The sequence below is a fragment of the Stenella coeruleoalba genome (genome assembly GCF_951394435.1).
Source record: "Stenella coeruleoalba genome assembly, chromosome: 10".
Lineage (NCBI taxonomy): Eukaryota > Metazoa > Chordata > Mammalia > Artiodactyla > Delphinidae > Stenella > Stenella coeruleoalba.
The window spans coordinates 34,215,457-34,232,825 of record NC_137156.1 but is presented as its reverse complement, the minus strand read 5'-3'; the positions used below and the strand labels follow the sequence as shown (position 1 = coordinate 34,232,825).

At 45.8% G+C, this 17,369-nt stretch overlaps 1 protein-coding gene across 5 annotated transcripts in view; it reads right to left on the bottom strand.

The window, feature by feature from the left end:
- TRERF1 (transcriptional regulating factor 1) overlaps positions 1 to 17,369 on the bottom strand; it is a 203,286-nt gene that overhangs the window by 51,590 nt on the left and 134,327 nt on the right. For all 5 annotated transcript variants that reach the window (XM_079933563.1, XM_079933567.1, XM_079933568.1 and 2 more), the window contains exon 4: positions 14,769 to 14,883. The gene's annotated coding sequence lies outside the window, so the exon portion shown is untranslated. The remainder of the gene's footprint in view (positions 1 to 14,768; positions 14,884 to 17,369) is intronic.

Below are 17,369 nucleotides of genomic sequence, written 5' to 3'. Positions count from 1 at the left end.
CTGGGGGCCTCGGGGAAAGTGAGGACCAAGCCCTGGATGAAGGATCTGCAGGCCCAGACACGCATCCTTCTGTTTGTGTGAAACGTCACTCCTCCAGGCCAGTCCTCAGACCAGAACCAGACCAGAACCTTGGGTGTTCTATTTTTCAACCAATGCTAGATTTTAAGTTCTTTAGGAGCAGGACTGTCTTCATACCTCTGCCTTTACATCTCTCTCTCCCTTCTCCACTGTGCCACGAGCAGCGTGTCACTCAAAGCAGACCCACTCGGTGTTTATGGAATGCAGCCAACAAGTTTGTCAAACTTCTCTTTTGCATTCACAGGTCACATCTAATGAACTGATGTATCTAACAGTAACAAGGACAACGGGCACAAGCAGGTTTGGGAACGTAGCTGATGCTCACTCAGCCCCCAACCTCATTTGGGGCAGGGGGTGCTATGTGTGTGGGTGTCTGGGAGAAGGTGGCGAGGTAGGAGTTGGTTAAAGACTCCTGTGTCTGCATGTGAATGTGCCTTGGGAGCTTCAATACACTACAAAAAAGCATGATGTCAAAAAATCTACAAACAATAAATGCTGGAGAGGGTGTGGAGAAAAGGGAACCCTCTTGCACTGTTGGTGGGAATGTAAATTGATACAGCCACTATGGAGAACAGTATGGAGGTTCCTTAAAAAACTAAAAATAGAATTACCATATGATCCAGCAATCCCACTACTGGGCATATACCCAGAGAAAACCATAATTCAAAAAGAGTCATGTACCACAATGTTCATTGCAGCACTGTTTACAACAGCCAGGACATGGAAGCAACCTAAGTGTCCCTTGACAGATGAATGGATAAAGAAGATGTGGGACATACATACAGTGGAATATTACTCAGCCCTAAAAAGGAATGAAATTGAGTCATTTGATGAGACGTGGATGGATCTAGAGACTGTCATACAGAGTGAAGCAAGTCAGAAAGAGAAAAACAAATATCGTATATTAACGCATGTATGTGGAACCTAGAATAATGGTATAGACGAACCGGTTTGCAGGGCAGAAGTTGAGACACAGATGTAGAGAACAAACGTATGGACACCAAGGGGGGGAAACCGCGGTGGGGTGGGGATGGTGGTGTGCTGAATTGGGCGATTGGGATTGACATGTATACACTGATGTGTATAAAATTGATGACTGATAAGAACCTGTAGTATAAAAAAACGAACAAACTAAAAAAACAACTAATACTGAACTTTCTTTGGGTTATCTGTATGGAAATATGTTAACATAAATGTTTCAGACATTACATGAAATTTCTAAAAATCTTATATGTTCTGGTATAATGTTATAAGTCATAATTCTAGTTATTACTTTAAAATGTATATCTCAGAAATAAGTAAATTTCCTTGTCAACTGCATTATTATGAACTTTCCTCAAATCTTTAACCATGGTCATTTTTAAGTCTTTTGTCATTTACAGACTGTTCTGGGTGTACTCTGATGCTTTTGCAAAAATGTTCCTATAGAAGGGTTTCATCTTCAAGGAATTCATGGAAAAGACTCTGACAAGTACAGGTTTCTGGTAACTGACTATACTGCTGAACTGAATGAATAAGCATTTTCAGAACTCTAATGGAAAACTGATGGATTCATAAAAGTGCTAACAAAAGATCAAGATGAAAAAAAAATTAATTACATGGGACTGAGGGAACTGATGAGAATGATTATAATTTTTGTGACGTTCTGTTTGAAGTAAAAAAAAGAAAAAAATCCCACAAGGACTCAGAGGCAAAAAGTATACAAATCAATTTTCGCTGCAAAGTAAAGGAGCTGTTACAGTGGAGGATTACTGGACTGAATGTCAATATTATGACATAGTATAGTGTGTTTCGTGTTTGGTAACTGCAATCATTGTTGCTTTTGTTGTGGCCATCCATTTACAATGCTTGGTGTCAGTTTATTTATCTCTTGTAAAAATAAAATACAGTGTGTGTGTGTGTGTGTGTGTGCGTGTGTGTGTGTGTGTGTGTGTGTGTGTGTGTGAAAAAAAAGATGTGGCACATATATACAATGGAATATTACTCAGCCATAAAAAGAAATGAAACTGAGTTATTTGTAGTGAGGTGGATGGACCTAGAATCTGTCATACAGAGTGAAGTAAGTCAGAAAGAGAAAAACAAATATTGTATGCTAACACATATATATGGAATCTAAAAAAAAAAAATTGTTATGAAGAACCTAGGGGCAGGACGGGAATAAAGACACAGACCTACTAGAGAATGGACTTGAGGACATGGGGACGGGGAAGGGTAAGGTGGGACAAAGTGAGAGAGTGGCATGGACATATATACACTACCAAATGTAAAATCGATAGCTAGTGGGAAGCAGCCGCATAGCACAGGGATATCAGCTCGGTGCTTTGTGACAACCTAGAGAGGTGGGATAGGGAGGGTGGGAGGGAGGGAGATGCAAGAGGGAAGAGATATAGGGATATATGTATATGTATAGCTAATTCACTTTGTTATACAGCAGAAACTAACACATCATCGTAAAGCAATTATACTCCAATAAAGATGTTAAAAAAAAAAAGAAAACAAAAGTCATGATGTCGCTGAATGACACCTTCCTGCACTGTTCTCTGTGCATTTCTGCTTTTTTGTTGTTGTTGTTGCGTTGCATCGCTTGCGGGATCTTACTTCCCCGAAGAGGGATAGAACCCGGGCCCAAAGAAGTGAAAGCACTGAGTCTTAACCACTGGACCGCCAGGGAATTCCGTCTCTGTGCATTTCATGTGTTAGTTATGTGTCTTCAGGTCAGGCACAGACCCTCTGGGGGCCAAGAGTTGGATTCCCCATGGTGCTCAGAGCAGAGCTGGGTGGTGTAGGGCCTCGGTGAACATTTTCGGACATGAGTGGAACTCTTTTTTCCAAAGGCCTTCAAGGTAGGATTTCTGACAAAGCTGACATCTAGACATCACATTTTAGGAAAAGAATGAGGAAAGGCAGATCTCTAAGATCTCTTTTACGTGCCTGTTTAACCCCCAGAGGAGCTGTTTGGGATAGAAACCGCCAGCCCGAGCCCCCAGCTGCTCCTGGCCGAGCTGAACCCCCCAACAGTTTAGGGGGCATGTAGAACCCACTGCATGCCAATGGGGGAAGAGGCCAAAGCCTATGACTTGAACCCAAAAAGTGTCTGTCTCAGCAGATAACTCTAATCTCCTTCACAGAGAACACCGGGGGACTACAGGTATTTACCACCTCCACTTCCTGACCCTCAAACAAATGTCCATCCCTCCACCTGTGCTCTAACTCCTCTCTCTTCACTCATCTTAAATACTGGAGAAACATGGGACCCCCAAGAGCTCACCTCCCCCACTTGCAGTAGGCTATCAATTCCTGTTGCCGCCTCCTCTATAGCATTCCCTGACCATCTCCTCTCATCCCCACTGCCTGGTCCATGGAAGAGCCCTTTACAGCTGGTCCTGCCCCCTCCAGTCTACTGTCCACTCAGCAGCTCTGTCCACGCCACCCTTCTGCTTCAAACCACCCACGTGTCCTCTGCCCACAGGAGAAGCATCCAAAGAGCTCAGGCTGGCACAGGGAGCCCCTCATGATTTGGCCTCACCTCCCTTTCCAATGATTTACCCAACCATTCACCCATATACACTCTGAGCGCCCCCCCCCCCATGGAGCCACACAGAATCTCCAGAATACTGGTCCCTCTGCCTAAAACCCCCTTTTTCCCATTCTGCATCTTCTCAACCTACTAGTTCCTGTTCAAACTTATCTTTTATGAAGGCTTCCTTGATTCTCAGCCATTCAGTGTAACGAGGTATTTACTGAGTGCCCACTATGTACCAGGGGACACCACGAGGGGGTTGTATGACATGGTGTCAGCTCTTGTGGTGTCAGGGGCTTGCCGTCTGGGGTGGGGGGAGTGTCAGACAATGACAAATCTATGACTGCGATGAGTGGTTATAATAGAGGGCTCAGCAGAAAGGTCAGGGAAGGATCCTCTGTGGAAGTCACAGTGATACTGCAATCTGCAGGATGAGAAGCACTTAAATAAGGAAAATAGAGCGTGGAAAGCTGCCTCCCAGATAAATTCAAGGATAACACAGGCAAAGGCCCTGTGGCAGGTGGGAACACGGTGGACACAGGAACTAAGAGAAGGCCAGAGTGGCCAGGATAGGCGCATGGCAATGAAAATGGAGAGGGGGCAGGGGCCAGACCACCCCAGGTTCTTGAAGGTAAGGAGTTTTATCTTTATACCAAGAGCAATGGGGAACGATTCAAGTGTTTGGATGTGTGTATGTGATGTATGATGTATGTATGTGTGTGTGTGTGTGCATGTACAAGCATGTGTGACTGATCAGATTTCCATGTTGAAAAGGCCACAGGATAGACCAGAGGTCAGCAAACGTTTTCTGTAAAGGGCCAGAAAGTATATATTGCAGGGTTCACAGCCAGGAAGCAAAATCGAGGCTATGATGTAGACGCTTACAGAGTAAGAGAAAAAACAAATTTCTGCAAACTTTTTGAGGCAACTCAAAATATAATAGTAATCGAGTACAATTTAATGTAAATAGATCTACTAATGAGAAGAATGGACTTATTTTTTAGAGGGATAACCTTTTGCTTAATTGGGTTCAAAGTCAGTGCCGCGTATCATCAAATGTTTACATGCACAAGCCATGTTTAGCTCACGGGCTCTACAAAATCAGGCAGTGGCTGGGTTTGGCCCATGGACCATAGTTTGTGGACCCCTGGTCAGAACAGACTGGAGGAGGGTGAGTGAGGATATGGGGAGCGAGACTCGACTTAGCGATGGTCCAGGCCAGGCAGCTTGGATGTGGGTGGTGATGGAGGGGCATGTGGGGGTGAAGCTGATAGGACTTAGTGATGAGATGGCCAGGGGGGTGTGGGAGGGAGGAGTGTCAAGATGATGCCTAGATTCGCATCTGTGAAGACGGAGCACCACGAAAGCTGTTTCACTGGAGCTGTCACAGAGGCAGCTGGACTGAGGGCTCCAAGGCTCAAGAGAGGTTGGTGAGTCCCCTGACACAGGCAGTAAGTGAAGGCAGGGATGGGAGGAAGAATGCCTGGAGGGCAAGTGAGAATGGCAGGACTCAGGTTGCGTGTCTTTATTACACCCCTTAGAGCACTGGTCCCAGCTGCTTTATCCGCATCCACCATCAAACTGAGACCTCTTCCAAGGAGTGCCTCATCAACTCTGTCTACTGCGGTCAGCATAATACAGGGCACCCACTGGGTGCTAAGGACACAAAAGAGGGAGAGAAAGAGAGAGGAAGGGGAGACCTTTTGCTTCCACAGGCTCACATGGAGAAGACCCCCCCACTCAATTCACAATGGAAGCCCACTTCCCATTCCTACCCTAAGGGCTGACCATCTCCCTGGCTAACCTTCCACAGGAGCTGCTTTCCATAGGGGTCATGGGACCTTCACTTAAAATCATTCAAGTGTGCGCGCGCGCACACACGTACACACAAATCTCCTCCCCACCAACCCTTGCCACACGATTTGTGGTGATGATGTATTGACAACACGCCCATCAGCTGTCAGCTCAACATGTCTGAATATTACGTTCCCTCACCCAGAACATCTTTTTTTTTTTAATTATAAAAAAGTTAAGTGGCAATCCCACTCATAACAAGGAGGGGAGAAAGGGAAAATAGCCACAGGTTAAAGAAAATCAATTTTTCTTTTTTTCCCCCTTTCTTTTTGTTCTCTTTCCTTTTCCTGAGCAGAAGAGGGCGAAGCTCATGGCTCCTTCTCTCCAACAGCCCTGGCACGAGGAGGTCAGTGCTGACATGGAGAGTGACCCGCCCTGGCGGCCGTGGGTGTGTCTGCCTGACGTCAGTGGAGCTCACAGCAGACCCGTCCCCCGGGGCCACAGCCACGAATCCTCTGGCCCACGTGGAGTCTCTGGTAGGGACATTGAGGAGTTCATGGGAGGGGGTGCTTGTTCTCATGGCCGACAGTAACATTCTGGAAAGCACTGGACAAAGCACCGACACCCACTATCTTACTTTGTCCCCACAACAAGCCGGTGAGGTCAGAATTGTTTTCTCCATTTGAAAGATGAGGAAATTCACATGCAGGGGACGATGCACTCAAGGCCACACAATTGTGACGAAGGGTTAAACCTCCAGCCCTCTGATGCCAGGATGAGGCTTCTCTGATACCGTGCGGTGTCCTTCATTCACCCATCGCAGATCTGAGTAGCATGAAGCTACTTCCCCCTAGTTGGACCCCTGCAGCGCTCTCCATGTTCTGAAGGGTCAAGGAGAGCTGGCTTATACCCTGGTATAGACACGTCCTGGCCATCAGCTGCAGGCAGCCTCCAACCCTCTAGCATATAGCCGTGAACTTGGAAGTCTGAGAAAGAATCTGATGCACTTTATACCAAAAACCCTTTCTCTTTCCAGGTTTAAAGGGCTAGCTTCAGCGCTCTGGAAATTTTCTTTTCTTGAACTCATCAGGAACTTTTCTCATTGGAGAGAAACACATGGATTACGTGGCAGGCGTTTTCCTCACAGAAACACCCAAAGTACTGGGCTCTGGAGTCAGAAGACCAGAGTTCAAATCATAATGTTCCACTGGCAAAGTGAGAACCGGGCAGGCTGATCTAATCTTTTTTGGGTTTTTTGGAGCCTAAGTATTGACATCTGTCAAAGAGGAATAACACCACCTAATTATTCCAGGTTTTTGGTGAAGATTAAACAGGAGAATGTTCAGGACATGCGTGGTGTCCAGGGAGAACTCACAAAGTCTCACCGCCTGGGTGGGGTTTCTGTTGGTTTGTTTTGACTTGAGTACAGTTGACATCAAGGCTCAATGACTCAGTCATGATTGAATACATTTGGTTATTTGTTTCCTGGGCAACCTTCAGCCCTCCCTTTGTTTCAGTGAGCAGCACGGTGCTCAGGGGCAGAAATGGCTAGAAGTGGACACAGGAAGGAAGAGAGAAAACCCACAGTCGTGTGGGCCCTCCCTGACACCCTCCTGAAAGCACCACTGCATCAGAGGACATTCTCCTTTATCCCTAAAGATCCAGCGTCACCGTGGAAAGGCTGATGTGCGTTTAGCATACTGTTCATCAGGCAGAGGAAGAAGCAGGAGGATACAGATGCCCATGTGACATGCTCATGGGGCAGACTTGCTTTCTGGGGCAGGTGGGTCCCTGCGAGAGAGGCCTGTGGATCTCCATGGGTCAGTGAGACTTGGAGGTGCCTAAGAGGGACTCAGTGTGGCCATGAGTCAGGCCAAGCTCTCTAGTGTGGTTACTGGTAATGAAGGGGGTGTTCTGCTCTCTGGGGTCTGGCTCTCAAGCTGCTCAAGACCCCAGGAGAGGTAAAGAGATGTAATTCTTGAGTGGCCACCTAAAGGTTAGGAATATTTGTGGTTATGATTAAAGCGAGAAGTTGAAAGGTGCTGCCCCAGTTACCCGGAAAGAGACATTTCATTCCCTCCATGATACCAGATAAGGAAATAATCTACTTCCCTTCCTGTTGCAAGGGGGCCCCCAGCTCCCAGACTCCAGGAAATTGGCAGTAACTCTGTCTATATCTGCCGTTTCCTTACTTTCAGTTACAGCCTCCTGGCCTGCTTAAACAACGGCCCCCTTTAAGGAACGTGGGGCACACTGTCTGGCAAGGCTGTACCAAGGCAAGCCTGGGGCGGCCTTGGTGCCCACATCTGCCGCCTGATCTGACGGGCAAACGAGACCCTTCCTGGTGGAAGCTCCGAACCACTCAGTGTCCATGCCAGCCTCCCAGAAGTTAGGGAGAAGATGAAGCCAACCCTTAACATGTGGGGGGCACCCTCATACCCACTGTCTTTCTGTGAGGCAGCCCAGCAGGAGGCTGTACTCCCATTTTGAGCTAAGCTATGGACGCTCTGAGGGGGGAAGAGATTTCCAAAGGACCACATGTGCCAGGAAGAAGCCAACCTGAGGGAGACAAGAGCAGAGGTCTCTGGTCCTCGGCCAGAGGTACCCCCCAGAACCACAAAGGACCACGACTAAAACAAGAGCCTCCACGTGACTTGAGTGTTCTCCAAAAGCGCAAACAAGAAGGCAACAAGGAAATGCAAAGAAACAAGCCTCTATTTATTTCTATCTCACCTATAAAAACGTCACAAAAACGTCTCTGAATTGCTCCCATTTGCCCTCCTGCTTCTCCCCCTCCGCTCTCCATCTTCTGGACCTAAACCAAGCCTCCCCCTCTCCTCTGGATCATGTGCACATAGATTATCTCCCTCTTCATGGGACACTCACAGGAAATTTAAACATTCTCAGACGGGGCTCTTCTAAGCCCACTTCCCCTGCCCTCCACCCCCTACCCAGTTGCTGCGTATTCAGGAAATGCAAACCCAATATAAAGATAACCCGGGCCAAACAGAAAAGGAGACTGGCCCTGCGACCTTGTTGGGCAAATGACTTCCTCTCCCTGCATCTCAGACTCAGCATCTGCAGAATGAGGAGGCTGGACCTGACGGACTGCAAGGAGGTCCCTCTGGCTCTGACCAGCGAGGGCTTAGCTGGATGAACCTCCCAGACCCTGCCTGTCTCTGGGACACCCAGCAACCTTGAGGCAGGATACTGAGGCAGTATGGTTTTCCACCACTGACAGCCGAGCCCTAAGGACCCTGGTCCCCTGGGGGGAAAGAACACTGGGAATCAGGACACCTGGATGTCCGTCTCGGTTCTGCGGTATTTTGGAAAAGGAACTGAGTGAGTCGGGGAGGTTATCGGGGCAGACTTAAGCTCAGTTAGAGTGTTTTAATTTTTTAAAAATAGAATAATCTATATGACGAGTGTAATAAAGATTATGAAAATGGTTTGAGAAACAGGACCACCTAACAGCAAGAAGGAACAGAGAGTCAGTCTCCAGAGAAGCATCTAAAGACTCAGCTTAGAAGCTATTTCTGTTGGATTTTATGAGGCCATGGCAGTGTATGAGTCCCGTGCCCGGGGCACCTCCTTGTTTCTCTATTCACAGTAACCCCGGCTCCCCAAACTCCTCACATACTCCCGAACATGATGTGTCCCGACTCCCTAGTTCTGCAAACCATCTCCACATCTGCATCTGGGACAACCCCTTGTTTCACTGCGCAGGACTCAGCTGACAAGGAGAACTCAACCTGGGGTGTCGCCCATGAAGAATATTTAATCTACCAGTTGAGCTCCCCGTGGGCGAGGCCAGTTGGATGGTGTAAGTAATCAATCTTGGCTCACAGCTCTGAGTAACTAGAAAGGAGGAGGGACAGGAAGCATGAATCATTATCTGGAGAGAGGCCGTTAATAGACTTTGAGGTTTGCACGCAGGGTGGGGATGGGGTGGGGTTGGGCCTGGCCCCTCAGCTAGGTCGAGAATGTCGGTGGACATCGTCTTGGGAGTCAGCTCCCTCCCTAGTGCAGCAGCATCAATCTTGAGGCTCCTGCAAAACCCCACCCTTCTAAGTATTAGAGCCACACTTGGAAAAGGAAGACAAGTGGTTGACTTGTCTTTGAAAATTATTTGGAAATAATTTTTTCATCCCCACAGCCTGAATTTTTAAAGAAAGTTGTCAATCCCTGTTTTACAAAAGTGAGTTGGTAGCATTTGCAGGGAGATAAAAAGGCAAATGCAAATCCATTCAAGACCACCATGTTCATTGGCCATGCATGACCAGACACAGTTGGGAAACCTGGGGAAGCACAGTCAAACATGATTGCAGGACTTGTCAGGGCACTTGATATGCTAGTGGAGGTGGCTCTCGAAGAGACACCACAGAGGCCATCTGTGGGGCTAGAAGCACTGCACTGGGTCTCACTAGCTCAAGAGAATGCCCATCTCTAAACCTCAGTTCACACCACTTCGACACCCCCAATGTACAAGGTTCCTTTTCCAGCCACCTCACCCTACCTGCCCCACGGGGCCAGCCCCAGTCTTCTTCCTAGCCTTCCCCAGGAAGTCTTCCCTGAGCACTCGAAGGCACAGTGCTGTCCCCCCTGGAAACCTATTCTGAATACCTGGCACTTAATCTTGTGAAGGAGTTTTATCCTTTATGCATTTCTTGGTCATAAAGTCTTTTTAAGTGAATAGACTTTTTCAGAGTAGTTTTAGGGTCATAGCAACTCTGCATTTTTCATAACACTTGCCCACTGTACAAAGCCCAGAGTCACTACAAATAGCAGGTGCTAAAAAAGTTGTTGCCTGATAGATATCAAATCAGGAAGTGACACAAATCTGAGTGTAATATAAAGTCACTTACTTATGAGCAGGGAGTGTGTGTTTATAAGCAGTCATGTCAGCTTTAAGAATGGAAGTCAAATGGACAGTGGAGACCACCCATCCTGCCCCTTCTGGACACATGTCCAGCAGAGTCGGTGTGCCATCCACTGACCGGGCTGTGGGCACCACAGGCACAACTCCCCAGCGAGTGATGTCATGAGGTTCCAGAGCTCTCATGGTTCTAAGACAGAAGGAACAGCCTGGAGGGAGGGCTGAGATGCTGAGATGCCCCATCTCTAGGGATGAACATTTCTAGAACCCATGGTTTATAGCCTGTGCAAACACTGGCCAGACCAGTGTGTTCTGCTTTCCCTTTGATTATTTTTAAGAACACCCCAGCGGGGCTGGGAATCCCACATTGACCCTAGACTCCTGCCTCCATTTCCATCACATTTCATAAACCAGCTCTGCCAGCATGAGAGCATCACTGAACAAGGGTGCGAGTCTTGAAGGGGTCTGTTCTTAGTCATGATGGTGTTGAGTACCACGGACTGGGTGCTTGTGATGCTCCAAGCTCCTGTTACAAGCTTTACATACATACATCATCTCATTTCAACCGTGAACAGCTTTGCCTGTGGTCCCCATGTTGCAGATGAAGAAATGGAAGCTCAGAGAGACGAAGCTAGTGAGAGGCAGAGCTAGGTTCAAACTCAGCTCTTTCTCCTGCCCCCAAGCTCAAAACGTCTAACCACTGTGCTCTGTGGCCTCCCCTCTGATGAAAGGCACACAGACAGGAGACAGGAAAACTAACAGCAGGAAGGATGGGGTTGGGGGGTGTAGAAAAGAGGCACAAGGGAAGGGAGAAGAAGGAGAGAGAGCATGAGGACAAGAGGAAGTTGGGGTCTTGTCCTCAACCTTGAGGTGCACATGGGATCTGGCTGCAGGTCCAGGAGGTCTTTGCCAAGTGGGAATGAAGCAGGAAGGTTGCTGGGGACCACGGGAGAAACAAACCACAAAATATGCAGAAGCCATTTCCTCTCTCGAGGAAGATAAACAATAGATTCATAAACAAATTTTACAAAGCTGCCCAACTATTTATTTATTCTGGTAGGAACTTATATCCTCTGTGAGCATAAAGCTAATCCCCCCAAAATTGGTTAAGTTATTCTGAGGAGAGCAAAGGTGGGAAAAGGGGATAGGGGAGGGATATACTCCTTGCCGGTCCATCACCTGCTAGCCCCGTGACTGCAGTCAGTTACGTGTCCTTTCTGAGCCTTGGTTCATTCTTCTGTGAACAAGGAATAGTAATTCCTGCCCCATGGGGCTATGGTAGAAAAGAAAGAAAACAGACCTTCTGGCAATATGGCAGATCAGATACCCTACTTGACCTTCCCAACTGAAACAACTTAACATGCTGTTTAAAATTTAAAATAAAAAGACTGTATACACACTGCTGAACTGGTATAAATGGAAGGATTCTTCGAAGACCAAAAACAAAACCAAAAGCAGGAACTTTGGGATGTAAGCTAGCAGCAAACCTGGCTTTTGCCCTGAGGGTTCCTGCCAAACCCTACAGATTCTAAGTTTCCCATGAGAGCTGCAGAGCGTTCAGGAAACAGGAGGAAAAGCTTAGTTCCTTCATAAAATTGGGACTTCAAAAGGCTCCACCCTCAATGAATGAGAAATAGACCCCCAACACAAAAGGAGACCACGAGGAAACCTGACCTTGGGCTGCGTAGAAATCTGAACCCATAAGCTGGATCTCACACAGATTTGCAGTTTGAATTCATGCTCCTTATGTAGCCAGAAAAGCTTTGGGTAGAAAATGAATTTAAAGTGATTTTTGATTGGGAGTGCTCCCAGACAACTAGCAGAAGTTAATGCAAAACGTCTCTGGAAAAATTAACTTCAAGCCATACCTCAAATAGTTCACAAAGGTAAAGTTCTAAGGAAAATGAACAGCTCAAAGAAAATAACAACAACAAGGAAACAAGGCATTATGAGTACTAGCCAGCAGAAGCAACAGACGGCAGAATCAGACCTGCAAAGATTTCAGATTCTCAATTACCAGACATGAAATTCTACTATTTCTAAATAGCAATTTCAATATGTTAAAGAAATCAAGAAGTTTGCAAATATAAGCAAGAAATAAGAGAAAATCACCAAGCAGATTTAAAAAACAATGGACCAGAACTTCTAGAAATGATAAATAAAGAAGCTGAAAAGAAAAAATTTCAGTGGATGGATTAAACAGCATTTGAAACACAGAATAAATTAAATGGAAGACAGGTTGGAAGAAATTATTCAGAGTTCAGCACAGAGGGACAAAGAGGTGAGAAATATGGAATAGAGGTTATGAGATACGGAGAACAGAATGAGAAGGTCCACCATATGTCTAACTGGAGTTCCAAAAGGAGCTATTAGAAAGAATGGGAAAGAGTCAATATTCAAAGAATGAAGGGTGAGAATCCTCCAGAACTGTTGAAAGACACTCATCTTTAGCTCTAGGAATCCCAATGAAACCCGAACTGAATAAAGACAGAGAAACTGACACCTAGCTACATGAGAGAGAAGTGGCAGAACACCAAAGAAAGCAGCAACATCTTTAATGTAACTAGAGTGAAATGCCAGGTCACTTATAAAGGAAGACCAACAGCCAACTTCTCAACAGCAACATTCAGAGCCAAAGGTAGTGGAATAATGGTTTCAGTGACCGAAGAGAAAATATCCAGTAAAGCTACCTTTCAAAATTGAGAGCAAAATATAGTGTCAAGCCAACAAAAACCAAACCAAACCAAAGCAAAAACAACTTGAAAGTTTACCACCAACAGACTCTCACTAAAGGATAATGCTAAAGGGGTTTATTTTAGGCAGAAGGATAATGATCTCCAATTCATGAAAGAATGGTGAGAAAAGATATGGATAAGAATGTGGATACAAACACATCATATAAAACAATGACGTCTAAATTGTAGGGAAAAAAACAGGACAGGATGAAAACACAGGATAACAATTGTATATAAATTGGGAGAGGTAGTGGTTAGAATTAAACCAGTTTATGGTTCTTGTGTTTTGGGGGAGGCAGGTAAAGACACTGATTAATTTTAGACTTTGTTAAGTATGCCTGTTAAAATAGATGGGCTTAACATTTGAAAGAACAGATACAGAGCGCATAACTTCCAAATAAGAAGACAGAAGATGGAATGAGGAGGGAAAAACACCTCAACCAAAAAGAAGGAGCAGAAAAAAAACAAATATAAACATGGTTGAAATGAATCCCAATTCATCAGTAAGATACACCTGTTCTAACCAAACAGCATTGCCTTAAAATATACAAAATTTTATACATGAGCAAAATTTTGGGCACTACAAGGAGAAATGGACAAATCCAATGGGAGATTTTTAACATGTCTCTCAATAATGTGTTATTGAGAAGATTAGTCAGACAAAAACAGACAAGGACATATTACAGATGATTTGAACAGCACAATGAACTAGCTTATTTTAATGATCATATATAAAAAACTACTATATATCTAATAATTAGAGAGTACACGCTTTTTCCAGCACTCATAAAACATTTAAGAAAAAAGTTGAAAAGATAAAATATTTAAAAGGAGCACACAGAAATGGTTCAATGCTTATTTCAAACTCTCTCCAAGGATCCATACCTATTTTATCTTAAAAAAGAAAAAGACCCTGTCTTTCTTGTTCACTGAGGTATCTCCAGAGTCTAGTACAGTGACTGTCACAAAGGGGTCTCTTAATATGTCCTGAAGAATGAGTGGCGAACGAAGGATTCTCTGTTGAGGATGGTACTGGCTGAGTGAGCACTGAGGACCAACACTGGAGGTGATGAACCCCTTTCTAACACGGACGGGACAAGAGGACAAGGTGAGTGGTGCCAGTCTCCAGGGAGAATTTATACAAAAAAGAAAATCAGAGTCACGACAGCCATCTCCAAATCCAAAGAGAGGGTCATGTGGAAGAGTCTTTGAAAGCCCAGTCTTTGTGGGTCCATGTGGCAGAGCAGAGGAGAGAAGATAGAAATTTCAGAGAGGAAGAATTTCTCAATATTAGGAAGAATTTTCTAACAATTCGTTGCTCAACATTGGCCGGGAATTGGCCTGGCTTATCCTCTAAGGCCCTTTATGACCCTGTGTGGGACAGGAGACTGTCCAGGGAGTCCCAGACCATGAGTGGACCATCCTTCCAATTCTATCCTATCCCAGAGATTCCTTCATCCAAAATTCCCTGGATACCCGATCCCCAAAAGATCTGCCCAAGGTCCCAGATTCAGGAGGTGGTGGAGGAATAATGAGAGCTTCAGTCCCCAGAAACTCAATCCAGTGTCCTTTCTGCTCCACCATTGGCCTCTCCATTAGCCGAAATGAGCACGTTTTGCCCCATTAGGCTGACATGTACTTTTTCAGTCTACCCATGTCCCAGTAAACCCCATTTTCCCAGCATATGGCAAGGGATTACAAAAGCATAAAGAATTAGTTCAAATGAAAATGCCGAGACTTTCCAGGAAAAGGGAGGCAAGCTCACCTTGGCCTCCGCAGCAGATGGTCGGGTTGGGGGCCTGGCTCTGGGGGCTTCTCCTGCGGCCGGCCAGTCGTGCTGCTCTCATGCTGCTGGGCAGGTGGGAAGAGGAGGCCTAGTTCTGTGGGAAAAAGAGAAAGAAAGGTCACTTCTTCATCGTCTGCTCCCAGCTCTCCATCACCAGCCTGCCAAGGACACTATCCAGAAGCCGCGGGAGCTCGCGAGGCTGGCCTCAGCCACTCTCATGTCATTGGGGAGCAGACAGGCGCAGGACGAATGTTTCCCACGCCCTCCGATGTGCCAGGCAGGGCTCTAAGGAACGAGGCTACAAAGATGAATCAGATGCAGTCCCTGCTTTCAAGCAACAGCCTAGCGAGAGAGAGAGAGAGAGAGAGAGAGAGAGAGAGAGAGAGAGAGAAAGAGAGAGAGAGAGAGAGAGAGAGAGAGAGGGAGAGAGAGAGAAGAGAGAGAGAGACATACACATGTTTCACTACAAGATAATTTGGTAAGTGCTGTGATTTCCCCAAGTTCATTCAACAGCCTACCTGTCCCACAGGGAGCAGAGGCAGCTTACAAGCGCTACAGCACAGGGCTTCTCAAGCTCTTTGTTATGAAGGACCAGTTCTTTGTTTTTAATTTCTGATCCATCACGGATGAACACTTTTTTTTTTTTTTTTTTTTGCGATACACGGGCCTCTCACTGTTGTGGCCTCTCCCGTTGCGGAGCACAGGCTCCGGGCGCGCAGGCTCAGCGGCCATGGCTCACTGGCCCAGCCGCTCCGCAGCATGTGGGATCTTCCCGGACCGGGGCACGCACCCGTGTCCCCTGCATCGGCAGGCGGACTCTCAACCACTGCGCCACCAGGGAAGCCCACGGATGAACACATTTATAAAATATAAGAAAAGGAACTGGTAGAAAAATGAAATGACAAAAATATTCATAGAGTACAAGCCTACTTCTTAATGATTCAACAGCTTACTCTGTCAAATCGGCATGAGAGTTTCTAAGCGCTTCCTCTCAATTTCTGTACTGATCTCGTGGACCGGTTAACAGCTTGCAGACCAGCACCATTCCACAAACCACAGCTGAGAAGCATTGCTATAGGAAACGTTTGTAAAGAGTGCAACCTTCCTGAGATGTCTGGCTGAGCTCTTGGTTCAGAGAGGGTGGTTGGAAATAAAAATGATGTCAAATTCACCCTCTGGACTATAGTTCAGACTGTTCAGAGAGTCTCTCTCCAAGAAGGAGAGTTACAGCAGGGACTTTGGGAAAGTGTGGCGGGGGGGTGTCTGAGGTGGTGGCACCAACACACTGGGTTCACGGGAACCTGGTCAGAAGTTGTGCCTGGAGCCCTGTCCTGCTCTACCTTGAACTTCCAATTGTAACTATGGCAACCCCAGCCGAAGCTACTGCCCGGAATGGGAAGAACAAAAGTGTCATCTATTAAAATGGACTGGGACGTTTCAAAAAATAAAGCATTTCCAAAATGTCAAGAGGGCTGCTGGCGTTCATTCCTACCATTTAATGTTATAAAAATGATGTTTTTTAAATTGAGAAATCTTTTGTCTGTGACAGCCAGCTCCCAAAAAAGCCTTTAAATGCCTATTGCCTTAATACTTGAGGGAGAGATTACAAGTCATTTTCCCCCATTTGAACGCTTAAGAGAAAGTGCTCATTCCTCTAAACTCTCAGCTTTTATGTAGTTCTTATTTTAAACTCTAGAAGATATCTCTGTAGAAGAAAAAATTCCCTTTTCAAAGTCTTTTTTTTTTTTTTAAGTGCGTACACACATACACTCTCACTCGCTGCTTCAAATGCTAAGTCATTTGCAATTTGGGAGTTTGCTGCTCATGAAATTCTAGCGATAAGCACATCATAAACATTCCTATAGCAAGGGAATGCTTTGGAAGCGATGTCTGTGATGTTACCAAGATTGTCTATCATCTCTGAATGTTGGCTAAGTGAAGGTTACAGGAATAACTATTTATGTATAAATAAGTCAACAGAGTAACTGGCAACTTCAATAGCAGATCTTACCAAGAAGCTAAACCATGGCACGAGGTGGGAAGCAGGGATGGACTTCCCTCAGTTTCCATGAGTGTTTCATCCTTATTCTCAACATGGGAAAATAATTCTCCAGGCTCCCCGACAGGAGCAATAGTTCTTGGAATCACTCATGGGCAAGATTAAGCTTAGACCACACAGCCAACTTTTATGGATCAGGTGCTGGGCTAGATTCTAGTGTCCTCAATATGGGTTCTTCTTCAAAGAGACCCAAGGGAGACATATAAACAGGCGATTACAATCCCCCTTTCCTGCAAGAAGAGTATATTGGCTGGAATTAAGGTAAAGGAAATGAAGTTAACTAGCTCAATCCATCTATCCAACCATTCATTGGTCCATCCATTGTTGACTGAGTGCCTAGTATATAGCAGGCAAGTGCAAACCACTAGGCATACAACAGTTGAGACCAATGTGGTCCCTGCCTTCATGGAGCTTATCCTCTAGTGGGGAAACCAACATTAATAAATTAGAAATAACTATAATAGCGGTGCTCTGAAGAAGTATGATTACTGCTATAATAGCATATGTCAGGGGTAGATCTA